Genomic DNA, 8,947 nt, shown 5'->3' with positions numbered 1-8,947 from the left:
CACGCACGCGGATCTCCACTTGTTTTGAGCTCTTTCGCTCCAAAAACATATGTTGGAGATTGCTGCTCGTTAAAATTCGCATGCGTCTCTCAGGGACTTTTTTTTTTTTCCCTGTGGATGTTCCATGAGAGAGCCACGCTTTTCTCTGGAGATGCCAGGCAGGTGCTTCAGTTGGCAGTGCTGGCTACGCCATACAAATTGCAAAGCGCCGCTCTGTCGCTGGCTCGTTGGTCTAGGGGTATGATTCTCGCTTAGGGTGCGAGAGGTCCCGGGTTCAAATCCCGGACGAGCCCCACTCTTTCTCTGCGGGGGAACCAGAGTGCTCATCTCCTTTTGCCCTCCCCCTGTTAGCTAAACCTCCCCGTGTGCTGCTTGTGGCCGAGCCTACAAAGGTGAGAGAATCGACGCTGCTGCACGGCACGCACCAAACGTTGGCTCGTTGGTCTAGGGGTATGATTCTCGCTTCGGGTGCGAGAGGTCCCGGGTTCAAATCCCGGACGAGCCCTCGCTGGTGTGTGCCTCGTGTGCCCCTCTCTCCACACGTGGCAGTGCGCTTTTGCAATGGTCTTGCTCGAGGGCACTCCAATCCGTGTCACGTACCCACGGGTGCTTCTCAACAAGGGTCTTGCTCGTTTCCGCCGCCTCGCAGCCTTTTTTGCGAATGGGACTTGATGATCGCGCCGAGGAAGCTCTTTCTTTGCTCGTGGTGGACTGCCATGGCTCGACTTCTCCAGGAAGGTGTGAGGCGTCTTTGGCTGGCTGGCCTTTTCACCGCTCTGTTCCTCTTCTCTTTCTGTCGCGCGGCCACGCTCGACTCCTCCTGCCTCTTTGGACTCCAGTGTCAGATCTTGTTTTTGCTGCAGCCTGTGCCAAATGGTGGCGCTGAGCCAGGTGCCTCGCAGCCCTTGCCTCTGTCGCTGGCTCGTTTGTCTAGGGGTATGATTCTCGCTTTGGGTGCGAGAGGTCCCGGGTTCAAATCCCGGACGAGCCCATGCTTGTGGAAGTCTTTGTTGCAGGTCTGTTGCATGCTGGGCTTCCTTACGCAGGCTCATCTGTTGCATGGATTTTCTTGCAACTGACTGCTGGGAAGGCGGCATGTGCCGCCCGTCCCCAGGAAACCCCGACCACCCAACCAAGCCCGGACCTGTGGCAGATTTTGACCCCACGCACGCGGATCTCCACTTGTTTTGAGCTCTTTTGCTCCAAAAACATATGTTGGAGATTGCTGCTCGTTAAAATTCGCATGCGTCTCTCAGGGACTTTTTTTTTTTCCCTGTGGATGTTCCATGAGAGAGCCACGCTTTTCTCTGGAGATGCCAGGCAGGTGCTTCAGTTGGCAGTGCTGGCTACGCCATACAATTTGCAAAGCACTGCTCTGTCGCTGGCTCGTTGGTCTAGGGGTATGATTCTCGCTTAGGGTGCGAGAGGTCCCGGGTTCAAATCCCGGACGAGCCCCACTTTTTCTCTGCGGGGGAACCAGAGTGCTCATCTCCTTTTGCCCTCCCCCTGTTAGCTAAACCGCTCCGGGTGCTCCTTGTGGCCGAGCCTACAAAGGTGAGAGAATCGACGCTGCTGCACGGCACGCACCAAACGTTGGCTCGTTGGTCTAGGGGTATGATTCTCACTTCGGGTGCGAGAGGTCCCGGGTTCAAATCCCGGACGAGCCCTCGCTGGTGTATGCCTCGTGTGCCCCTCTCTCCACACGTGGCAGTGCGCTTTTGCAATGGTCTTGCTCGAGGGCACTCCAATCCGTGTCACGTACCCACGGGTGCTTCTCAACAAGGGTCTTGCTCGTTTCCGCCGCCTCGCAGCCTTTTTTGCGAATGGGACTTGATGATCGCGCCGAGGAAGCTCTTTCTTTGCTCGTGGTGGACTGCCATGGCTCGACTTCTCCAGGAAGGTGCGAGGCGTCTTTGGCTGGCTGGCCTTTTCACCGCTCTGTTCCTCTTCTCTTTCTGTTGCGCGGCCACGCTCGACTCCTCCTGCCTCTTTGGACTCCAGTGTCAGATCTTGTTTTTGCTGCAGCCTGTGCCAAATGGTGGCGCTGAGCCAGGTGCCTCGCAGCCCTTGCCTCCGTCGCTGGCTCGTTGGTCTAGGGGTATGATTCTCGCTTTGGGTGCGAGAGGTCCTGGGTTCAAATCCCGGACGAGCCCATGCTTGTGGAAGTCTTTGTTGCAGGTCTGTTGCATGCTGGGCTTCCTCCCGCAGGCTCATCTGTTGCATGGATTTTCTTGCAACTGACTGCTGGGAAGGCGGCATGTGCCGCCCGTCCCCAGGAAACCCTGACCACCCAACCAAGCCCGGACCTGTGGCAGATTTTGACCCCACGCACGCGGATCTCCACTTGTTTTGAGCTCTTTCGCTCCAAAAACATATGTTGGAGATTGCTGCTCGTTAAAATTCGCATGCGTCTCTCAGGGACTTTTTTTTTTTCCCTGTGGATGTTCCATGAGAGAGCCACGCTTTTCTCTGGAGATGCCAGGCAGGTGCTTCAGTTGGCAGTGCTGGCTACGCCATACAAATTGCAAAGCGCCGCTCTGTCGCTGGCTCGTTGGTCTAGGGGTATGATTCTCGCTTAGGGTGCGAGAGGTCCCGGGTTCAAATCCCGGATGAGCCCCACTCTTTCTCTGCGGGGGAACCAGAGTGCTCATCTCCTTTTGCCCTCCCCCTGTTAGCTAAACCGCTCCGGGTGCTGCTTGTGGCCGAGCCTACAAAGGTGAGAGAATCGACGCTGCTGCACGGCATGCACCAAACGTTGGCTCGTTGGTCTAGGGGTATGATTCTCGCTTCGGGTGCGAGAGGTCCCGGGTTCAAATCCCGGACGAGCCCTCGCTGGTGTGTGCCTCGTGTGCCCCTCTCTCCACACGTGGCAGTGCGCTTTTGCAATGGTCTTGCTCGAGGGCACTCCAATCCGTGTCACGTACCCACGGGTGCTTCTCAACAAGGGTCTTGCTCGTTTCCGCCGCCTCGCAGCCTTTTTTGCGAATGGGACTTGATGATCGCGCCGAGGAAGCTCTTTCTTTGCTCGTGGTGGACTGCCATGGCTCGACTTCTCCAGGAAGGTGCGAGGCGTCTTTGGCTGGCTGGCCTTTTCACCGCTCTGTTCCTCTTCTCTTTCTGTCGCGCGGCCACGCTCGACTCCTCCTGCCTCTTTGGACTCCAGTGTCAGATCTTGTTTTTGCTGCAGCCTGTGCCAAATGGTGGCGCTGAGCCAGGTGCCTCGCAGCCCTTGCCTCCGTCGCTGGCTCGTTGGTCTAGGGGTATGATTCTCGCTTTGGGTGCGAGAGGTCCTGGGTTCAAATCCCGGACGAGCCCATGCTTGTGGAAGTCTTTGTTGCAGGTCTGTTGCATGCTGGGCTTCCTCCCGCAGGCTCATCTGTTGCATGGATTTTCTTGCAACTGACTGCTGGGAAGGCGGCATGTGCCGCCCGTCCCCAGGAAACCCCGACCACCCAACCAAGCCCGGACCTGTGGCAGATTTTGACCCCACGCACGCGGATCTCCACTTGTTTTGAGCTCTTTCGCTCCAAAAACATATGTTGGAGATTGCTGCTCGTTAAAATTCGCATGCGTCTCTCAGGGACTTTTTTTTTTCCCTGTGGATGTTCCATGAGAGAGCCACGCTTTTCTCTGGAGATGCCAGGCAGGTGCTTCAGTTGGCAGTGCTGGCTACGCCATACAAATTGCAAAGCACCGCTCTGTCGCTGGCTCGTTGGTCTAGGGGTATGATTCTCGCTTCGGGTGCGAGAGGTCCCGGGTTCAAATCCCGGACGAGCCCTCGCTGGTGTGTGCCTCGTGTGCCCCTCTCTCCACACGTGGCAGTGCGCTTTTGCAATGGTCTTGCTCGAGGGCACTCCAATCCGTGTCACGTACCCACGGGTGCTTCTCAACAAGGGTCTTGCTCGTTTCCGCCGCCTCGCAGCCTTTTTTGCGAATGGGACTTGATGATCGCGCCGAGGAAGCTCTTTCTTTGCTCGTGGTGGACTGCCATGGCTCGACTTCTCCAGGAAGGTGCGAGGCGTCTTTGGCTGGCTGGCCTTTTCACCGCTCTGTTCCTCTTCTCTTTCTGTCGCGCGGCCATGCTCGACTCCTCCTGCCTCTTTGGACTCCAGTGTCAGATTTTGTTTTTGCTGCAGCCTGTGCCAAATGGTGGCGCTGAGCCAGGTGCCTCGCAGCCCTTGCCTCCGTCGCTGGCTCGTTGGTCTAGGGGTATGATTCTCGCTTTGGGTGCGAGAGGTCCCGGGTTCAAATCCCGGACGAGCCCATGCTTGTGGAAGTCTTTGTTGCAGGTCTGTTGCATGCTGGGCTTCCTCCCGCAGGCTCATCTGTTGCATGGATTTTCTTGCAACTGACTGCTGGGAAGGCGGCATGTGCCGCCCGTCCCCAGGAAACCCCGACCACCCAACCAAGCCCGGACCTGTGGCAGATTTTGACCCCACGCACGCGGATCTCCACTTGTTTTGAGCTCTTTCGCTCCAAAAACATATGTTGGAGATTGCTGCTCGTTAAAATTCGCATGCGTCTCTCAGGGACTTTTTTTTTTTTCCCTGTGGATGTTCCATGAGAGAGCCACGCTTTTCTCTGGAGATGCCAGGCAGGTGCTTCAGTTGGCAGTGCTGGCTACGCCATACAAATTGCAAAGCGCCGCTCTGTCGCTGGCTCGTTGGTCTAGGGGTATGATTCTCGCTTAGGGTGCGAGAGGTCCCGGGTTCAAATCCCGGACGAGCCCCACTCTTTCTCTGCGGGGGAACCAGAGTGCTCATCTCCTTTTGCCCTCCCCCTGTTAGCTAAACCTCCCCGTGTGCTGCTTGTGGCCGAGCCTACAAAGGTGAGAGAATCGACGCTGCTGCACGGCACGCACCAAACGTTGGCTCGTTGGTCTAGGGGTATGATTCTCGCTTCGGGTGCGAGAGGTCCCGGGTTCAAATCCCGGACGAGCCCTCGCTGGTGTGTGCCTCGTGTGCCCCTCTCTCCACACGTGGCAGTGCGCTTTTGCAATGGTCTTGCTCGAGGGCACTCCAATCCGTGTCACGTACCCACGGGTGCTTCTCAACAAGGGTCTTGCTCGTTTCCGCCGCCTCGCAGCCTTTTTTGCGAATGGGACTTGATGATCGCGCCGAGGAAGCTCTTTCTTTGCTCGTGGTGGACTGCCATGGCTCGACTTCTCCAGGAAGGTGTGAGGCGTCTTTGGCTGGCTGGCCTTTTCACCGCTCTGTTCCTCTTCTCTTTCTGTCGCGCGGCCACGCTCGACTCCTCCTGCCTCTTTGGACTCCAGTGTCAGATCTTGTTTTTGCTGCAGCCTGTGCCAAATGGTGGCGCTGAGCCAGGTGCCTCGCAGCCCTTGCCTCTGTCGCTGGCTCGTTTGTCTAGGGGTATGATTCTCGCTTTGGGTGCGAGAGGTCCCGGGTTCAAATCCTGGACGAGCCCATGCTTGTGGAAGTCTTTGTTGCAGGTCTGTTGCATGCTGGGCTTCCTTACGCAGGCTCATCTGTTGCATGGATTTTCTTGCAACTGACTGCTGGGAAGGCGGCATGTGCCGCCCGTCCCCAGGAAACCCCGACCACCCAACCAAGCCCGGACCTGTGGCAGATTTTGACCCCACGCACGCGGATCTCCACTTGTTTTGAGCTCTTTCACTCCAAAAACATATGTTGGAGATTGCTGCTCGTTAAAATTCGCATGCGTCTCTCAGGGACTTTTTTTTTTTCCCTGTGGATGTTCCATGAGAGAGCCACGCTTTTCTCTGGAGATGCCAGGCAGATGCTTCAGTTGGCAGTGCTGGCTACGCCATACAAATTGCAAAGCGCCGCTCTGTCGCTGGCTCGTTGGTCTAGGGGTATGATTCTCGCTTAGGGTGCGAGAGGTCCCGGGTTCAAATCCCGGACGAGCCCCACTCTTTCTCTGCGGGGGAACCAGAGTGCTCATCTCCTTTTGCCCTCCCCCTGTTAGCTAAACCTCTCCGGGTGCTGCTTGTGGCCGAGCCTACAAAGGTGAGAGAATCGACGCTGCTGCACGGCACGCACCAAACGTTGGCTCGTTGGTCTAGGGGTATGATTCTCGCTTCGGGTGCGAGAGGTCCCGGGTTCAAATCCCGGACGAGCCCTCGCTGGTGTGTGCCTCGTGTGCCCCTCTCTCCACACGTGGCAGTGCGCTTTTGCAATGGTCTTGCTCGAGGGCACTCCAATCCGTGTCACGTACCCACGGGTGCTTCTCAACAAGGGTCTTACTCGTTTCCGCCGCCTCGCAGCCTTTTTTGCGAATGGGACTTGATGATCGCGCCGAGGAAGCTCTTTCTTTGCTCGTGGTGGACTGCCATGGCTCGACTTCTCCAGGAAGGTGCGAGGCGTCTTTGGCTGGCTGGCCTTTTCACCGCTCTGTTCCTCTTCTCTTTCTGTCGCGCGGCCACGCTCGACTCCTCCTGCCTCTTTGGACTCCAGTGTCAGATCTTGTTTTTGCTGCAGCCTGTGCCAAATGGTGGCGCTGAGCCAGGTGCCTCGCAGCCCTTGCCTCCGTCGCTGGCTCGTTGGTCTAGGGGTATGATTCTCGCTTTGGGTGCGAGAGGTCCTGGGTTCAAATACCGGACGAGCCCATGCTTGTGGAAGTCTTTGTTGCAGATCTGTTGCATGCTGGGCTTCCTCCCGCAGGCTCATCTGTTGCATGGATTTTCTTGCAACTGACTGCTGGGAAGGCGGCATGTGCCGCCCGTCCCCAGGAAACCCCGACCACCCAACCAAGCCCGGACCTGTGGCAGATATTGACCCCACGCACGCGGATCTCCACTTGTTTTGAGCTCTTTCGCTCCAAAAACATATGTTGGAGATTGCTGCTCGTTAAAATTCGCATGCGTCTCTCAGGGACTTTTTTTTTTTCCCTGTGGATGTTCCATGAGAGAGCCACGCTTTTCTCTGGAGATGCCAGGCAGGTGCTTCAGTTGGCAGTGCTGGCTACGCCATACAAATTGCAAAGCGCTGTTCTGTCGCTGGCTCGTTGGTCTAGGGGTATGATTCTCGCTTAGGGTGCGAGAGGTCCCGGGTTCAAATCCCGGACGAGCCCCACTCTTTCTCTGCGGGGGAACCAGAGTGCTCATCTCCTTTTGCCCTCCCCCTGTTAGCTAAACCTCTCCGTGTGCTGCTTGTGGCCGAGCCTACAAAGGTGAGAGAATCGACGCTGCGGCACGGCACGCACCAAACGTTGGCTCGTTGGTCTAGGGGTATGATTCTCGCTTCGGGTGCGAGAGGTCCCGGGTTCAAATCCCGGACGAGCCCTCGCTGGTGTGTGCCTCGTGTGCCCCTCTCTCCACACGTGGCAGTGCGCTTTTGCAATGGTCTTGCTCGAGGGCACTCCAATCCGTGTCACGTACCCACGGGTGCTTCTCAACAAGGGTCTTGCTCGTTTCCGCCGCCTCGCAGCCTTTTTTGCGAATGGGACTTGATGATCGCGCCGAGGAAGCTCTTTCTTTGCTCGTGGTGGACTGCCATGGCTCGACTTCTCCAGGAAGGTGCGAGGCGTCTTTGGCTGGCTGGCCTTTTCACCGCTCTGTTCCTCTTCTCTTTCTGTCGCGCGGCCACGCTCGACGCCTCCTGCCTCTTTGGACTCCAGTGTCAGATCTTGTTTTTGCTGCAGCCTGTGCCAAATGGTGGCGCTGAGCCAGGTGCCTCGCAGCCCTTGCCTCTGTTGCTGGCTCGTTGGTCTAGGGGTATGATTCTTGCTTTGGGTGTGAGAGGTCCCGGGTTCAAATCCCGGACGAGCCCCACTCTTTCTCTGCTGGGGAACCAGAGTGCTCATCTCCTTTTGCCCTCCCCCTGTTAGCTAAACCGCTCCGGGTGCTGCTTGTGGCCGAGCCTACAAAGGTGAGAGAATCGACGCTGCTGCACAGCACGCACCAAACGTTGGCTCGTTGGTCTAGGGGTATGATTCTCGCTTCGGGTGCGAGAGGTCCCGGGTTCAAATCCCGGACGAGCCCTCGCTGGTGTGTGCCTCGTGTGCCCCTCTCTCCACACGTGGCAGTGCGCTTTTGCAATGGTCTTGCTCGAGGGCACTCCAATCTGTGTCACGTACCCACGGGTGCTTCTCAACAAGGGTCTTGCTCGTTTCCGCCGCCTCGCAGCCTTTTTTGCGAATGGGACTTGATGATCGCGATGGGACTTGATGATCGCGCCGAGGAAGCTCTTTCTTTGCTCGTGGTGGACTGCCATGGCTCGACTTCTCCAGGAAGGTGCGAGGCGTCTTTGGCTGGCTGGCCTTTTCACCGCTCTGTTCCTCTTCTCTTTCTGTCGCGCGGCCACGCTCGACTCCTCCTGCCTCTTTGGACTCCAGTGTCAGATCTTGTTTTTGCTGCAGCCTGTGCCAAATGGTGGCGCTGAGCCAGGTGCCTCGCAGCCCTTGCCTCCACTTGTTTTGAGCTCTTTTGCTCCAAAAACATATGTTGGAGATTGCTGCTCGTTAAAATTCGCATGCGTCTCTCAGGGACTTTTTTTTTTTCCCTGTGGATGTTCCATGAGAGAGCCACGCTTTTCTCTGGAGATGCCAGGCAGGTGCTTCAGTTGGCAGTGCTGGCTACGCCATACAAATTGCAAAGCGCTGCTCTGTCGCTGGCTCGTTGGTCTAGGGGTATGATTCTCGCTTAGGGTGCAAGAGGTCCCGCGTTCAAATCCCGGATGAGCCCCACTCTTTCTCTGCGGGGGAACCAGAGTGCTTATCTTCTTTTGCCCTCCCCCTGTTAGCTAAACCGCTCCGTGTGCTGCTTGTGGCCGAGCCTACAAAGGTGAGAGAATCGCAGCCCTTGCCTCCGTCGCTGGCTCGTTGGTCTAGGGGTATGATTCTCGCTTTGGGTGCGAGAGGTCCCGGATTCAAATCCCGGACGAGCCCATGCTTGTGGAAATCATTGCTGCATGCTGGGCTTCCTCCCGCAGGCTCATCTGTTGCATGGATTTTCTTGCAACTGACT

At 57.0% G+C, this 8,947-nt stretch overlaps 22 non-coding genes across 22 annotated transcripts; all 22 read left to right on the top strand.

Annotated features, from left to right (window-relative positions):
* The first annotated feature begins 221 nt into the window (after nucleotides 1-221).
* TRNAP-AGG (transfer RNA proline (anticodon AGG)) lies at nucleotides 222-293 on the top strand. Its single transcript has one exon. It is a non-coding gene; the product is annotated as a tRNA-Pro (tRNA).
* A 140-nt stretch (nucleotides 294-433) lies between these two features.
* TRNAP-CGG (transfer RNA proline (anticodon CGG)) lies at nucleotides 434-505 on the top strand. Its single transcript has one exon. It is a non-coding gene; the product is annotated as a tRNA-Pro (tRNA).
* Nucleotides 506-919: 414 nt separating this feature from the next.
* On the top strand, nucleotides 920-991 carry TRNAP-UGG (transfer RNA proline (anticodon UGG)). Its single transcript has one exon. It is a non-coding gene; the product is annotated as a tRNA-Pro (tRNA).
* Nucleotides 992-1,383: 392 nt separating this feature from the next.
* On the top strand, nucleotides 1,384-1,455 carry TRNAP-AGG (transfer RNA proline (anticodon AGG)). Its single transcript has one exon. It is a non-coding gene; the product is annotated as a tRNA-Pro (tRNA).
* A 140-nt stretch (nucleotides 1,456-1,595) lies between these two features.
* TRNAP-CGG (transfer RNA proline (anticodon CGG)) lies at nucleotides 1,596-1,667 on the top strand. The gene has a single exon. It is a non-coding gene; the product is annotated as a tRNA-Pro (tRNA).
* Nucleotides 1,668-2,081: 414 nt separating this feature from the next.
* TRNAP-UGG (transfer RNA proline (anticodon UGG)) lies at nucleotides 2,082-2,153 on the top strand. Its single transcript has one exon. It is a non-coding gene; the product is annotated as a tRNA-Pro (tRNA).
* A 392-nt stretch (nucleotides 2,154-2,545) lies between these two features.
* Nucleotides 2,546-2,617, top strand: TRNAP-AGG (transfer RNA proline (anticodon AGG)). Its single transcript has one exon. It is a non-coding gene; the product is annotated as a tRNA-Pro (tRNA).
* A 140-nt stretch (nucleotides 2,618-2,757) lies between these two features.
* Nucleotides 2,758-2,829, top strand: TRNAP-CGG (transfer RNA proline (anticodon CGG)). Its single transcript has one exon. It is a non-coding gene; the product is annotated as a tRNA-Pro (tRNA).
* Nucleotides 2,830-3,243: 414 nt separating this feature from the next.
* TRNAP-UGG (transfer RNA proline (anticodon UGG)) lies at nucleotides 3,244-3,315 on the top strand. The gene has a single exon. It is a non-coding gene; the product is annotated as a tRNA-Pro (tRNA).
* A 391-nt stretch (nucleotides 3,316-3,706) lies between these two features.
* On the top strand, nucleotides 3,707-3,778 carry TRNAP-CGG (transfer RNA proline (anticodon CGG)). The gene has a single exon. It is a non-coding gene; the product is annotated as a tRNA-Pro (tRNA).
* A 414-nt stretch (nucleotides 3,779-4,192) lies between these two features.
* Nucleotides 4,193-4,264, top strand: TRNAP-UGG (transfer RNA proline (anticodon UGG)). Its single transcript has one exon. It is a non-coding gene; the product is annotated as a tRNA-Pro (tRNA).
* Nucleotides 4,265-4,657: 393 nt separating this feature from the next.
* On the top strand, nucleotides 4,658-4,729 carry TRNAP-AGG (transfer RNA proline (anticodon AGG)). Its single transcript has one exon. It is a non-coding gene; the product is annotated as a tRNA-Pro (tRNA).
* A 140-nt stretch (nucleotides 4,730-4,869) lies between these two features.
* On the top strand, nucleotides 4,870-4,941 carry TRNAP-CGG (transfer RNA proline (anticodon CGG)). Its single transcript has one exon. It is a non-coding gene; the product is annotated as a tRNA-Pro (tRNA).
* A 414-nt stretch (nucleotides 4,942-5,355) lies between these two features.
* Nucleotides 5,356-5,427, top strand: TRNAP-UGG (transfer RNA proline (anticodon UGG)). The gene has a single exon. It is a non-coding gene; the product is annotated as a tRNA-Pro (tRNA).
* A 392-nt stretch (nucleotides 5,428-5,819) lies between these two features.
* On the top strand, nucleotides 5,820-5,891 carry TRNAP-AGG (transfer RNA proline (anticodon AGG)). The gene has a single exon. It is a non-coding gene; the product is annotated as a tRNA-Pro (tRNA).
* A 140-nt stretch (nucleotides 5,892-6,031) lies between these two features.
* On the top strand, nucleotides 6,032-6,103 carry TRNAP-CGG (transfer RNA proline (anticodon CGG)). Its single transcript has one exon. It is a non-coding gene; the product is annotated as a tRNA-Pro (tRNA).
* Nucleotides 6,104-6,517: 414 nt separating this feature from the next.
* Nucleotides 6,518-6,589, top strand: TRNAP-UGG (transfer RNA proline (anticodon UGG)). Its single transcript has one exon. It is a non-coding gene; the product is annotated as a tRNA-Pro (tRNA).
* Nucleotides 6,590-6,981: 392 nt separating this feature from the next.
* TRNAP-AGG (transfer RNA proline (anticodon AGG)) lies at nucleotides 6,982-7,053 on the top strand. Its single transcript has one exon. It is a non-coding gene; the product is annotated as a tRNA-Pro (tRNA).
* A 140-nt stretch (nucleotides 7,054-7,193) lies between these two features.
* TRNAP-CGG (transfer RNA proline (anticodon CGG)) lies at nucleotides 7,194-7,265 on the top strand. Its single transcript has one exon. It is a non-coding gene; the product is annotated as a tRNA-Pro (tRNA).
* Nucleotides 7,266-7,679: 414 nt separating this feature from the next.
* Nucleotides 7,680-7,751, top strand: TRNAP-UGG (transfer RNA proline (anticodon UGG)). The gene has a single exon. It is a non-coding gene; the product is annotated as a tRNA-Pro (tRNA).
* Nucleotides 7,752-7,891: 140 nt separating this feature from the next.
* On the top strand, nucleotides 7,892-7,963 carry TRNAP-CGG (transfer RNA proline (anticodon CGG)). Its single transcript has one exon. It is a non-coding gene; the product is annotated as a tRNA-Pro (tRNA).
* An 833-nt stretch (nucleotides 7,964-8,796) lies between these two features.
* On the top strand, nucleotides 8,797-8,868 carry TRNAP-UGG (transfer RNA proline (anticodon UGG)). The gene has a single exon. It is a non-coding gene; the product is annotated as a tRNA-Pro (tRNA).
* Nucleotides 8,869-8,947: the final 79 nt, after the last annotated feature.

This window comes from Ranitomeya variabilis, chromosome 4 (assembly GCF_051348905.1).
Source record: "Ranitomeya variabilis isolate aRanVar5 chromosome 4, aRanVar5.hap1, whole genome shotgun sequence".
Lineage (NCBI taxonomy): Eukaryota > Metazoa > Chordata > Amphibia > Anura > Dendrobatidae > Ranitomeya > Ranitomeya variabilis.
This window is presented reverse-complemented; position numbering and strand designations above follow the sequence as displayed.